Below are 2,062 nucleotides of genomic sequence, written 5' to 3'. Positions count from 1 at the left end.
TTTATCTATCTATCTATCTAATGGGTCATCCCATAAATAATGCGGTTTTTCAGTTGCATGAACTAAAGTTGAAGGGGGACGGGATAAACTACCTACATCAATTGCTTTAAAAGCAGGTAGTAATTTTATCCTTTACTTATTCTTAGTGCAAGTTTTGAAGGGTGTAGTTCGATTTTAACAGTTATTTTTTCAAAGTCATAATAGAAGTGACAAAGGAGCATATTCAGCTTATTTTACTTTATGAGTTCAATAAAGTCAACAACGGAATGGAAAGTGCGAGGAATATTAATGTAGTATATGGGGATCGGACAATAAGCGTTAGCTAGTGTCAACGGTGGTTCCAGAAATTCCGAGCCGAAGACTAGAACCTAGAAGTCGAGCCTCATTCTGGAAGATCTGTAGAGCTCGACGAGGACATCCTGCTAACCTTGGTGGAACAAAATCCCAGAGAAGCTTGGATTTGGTTATTCAACCAGTCATTCAGCGCTAGAAGAAAAACGACCATCTTTGGTTTGAAGACAAAATGTGTTCCTCCATCAGTATAATGCTCGGCCACATACAGTGAAAATGACATTCCAAAAGTTGGAATAGTTTGAATGAGGAACGATGCCCTACCCACCATATTCACCGGACATTGCCCCATCATTTATTCTGCAGTCTTCAAAATCATTTAAACGGAAAAATATGAATTCTGTAGACGAGGTCAGAATAGTACTAGAGGAGTATTTTTCGCCACAGGAGCCTTGCAAGTCTACCAGATAGATGGAAGAGCATTGTAGAAAATAAAAGAGAGTATATTTTAGATTAAAAAAGAACTTTGTTTATCTTAATTTTGAAAAATAAAAGAAGTATAAAAAAACCCACATTATTTATGGGATGACCCAATATATACTGTTTTGAGTTCTATTTTTTCCTGTTGGTATCGCCAAACCTGTACATTATATATATATATGGCTATGTGGTAAAAAGTTTGCTTCCCAACCAAACGGTTTTGAGTTCAGCCCCATTGCGTGACACTTGAGCAAGTTGCTCTGGAGCAACAAAAGCTTTTGAGAGAATTTGGCAGACGGAAACTGAAAGAAGCCTATAGTAAATCTATCTATCTATCTATCTATAGATATGCATGTATATATCCGTGTGCGTTTGTGCTTGTCCCCAACCATCGTCTGACAACCGGTTGTGTTTGTTCACATCCCGTAACTTAACCGCTTGACTTACAGAATAAATACCAGGCTTTAAAAATTCGTTCGGCTAAAAGCCTATAAGCATGGCAGCAGTCCTATGACTGAAAAAAGTATATATATATATATATATATATATATATATACATGCATACATACATACACGAAGTCTGGTCAATAAGTATCCGGATTGTTGCCATAGTAACGAAGCTATAGCACGCAGAATGAAGCCGCTTGGCAAAGATTGACCTTGAACTCAGCTGTGCATGCGCACTAAGTTGTAACGTTCTAGCTCACTTCCGCTGTTTACAGCAGTGCTTGGAAGGAAGGTGTGTAGCGTGTGATCGTTGCACTGACCATGAGAGAGAAAGTTGTTATGGTGACACTTGCTCAGAGGCCTACGCACAGTTGCAGAAAGTGTATGGAGAGAAGTGAATGAACCACACACAAGTGTACGAGTGGTTCAGACGTTTTCAAGATGGCCGAAAAAATGTCAATATTGACAAACGTTCTGGGAGACCTGCAACTAGCAGAATCGAGAAAAAACATCGCAGATGTGCGTGCAACTGTGAGAGAAAATCGTCGAATCACCATCCGTGAGTTATCAGAGGATGTGCAGATTAGTTATGATTCAGTTCAGTCCATTATCACTGCAGATTTCGGTATGAGATTGTGTCGAGAACGATGAAAACTTTTTTAAAACTTTGCGTAGGCTTCCGAACAAAATTTGATGCAGATTCTCTATTCAACTTTCTCTGTCATGGTCAATACAACGATCACGCATTACACTCCTTCCAAACACTACTGCAAACAGCGGAAGTGAGCTTGAACGTTAAAACTTTGTGTCCATGCACAACGGAGTTCACTGTCAATCTGTACCT

Source organism: Octopus bimaculoides, chromosome 2 (assembly GCF_001194135.2).
Source record: "Octopus bimaculoides isolate UCB-OBI-ISO-001 chromosome 2, ASM119413v2, whole genome shotgun sequence".
Lineage (NCBI taxonomy): Eukaryota > Metazoa > Mollusca > Cephalopoda > Octopoda > Octopodidae > Octopus > Octopus bimaculoides.
Note: the sequence above shows the minus strand (reverse complement) of the source record.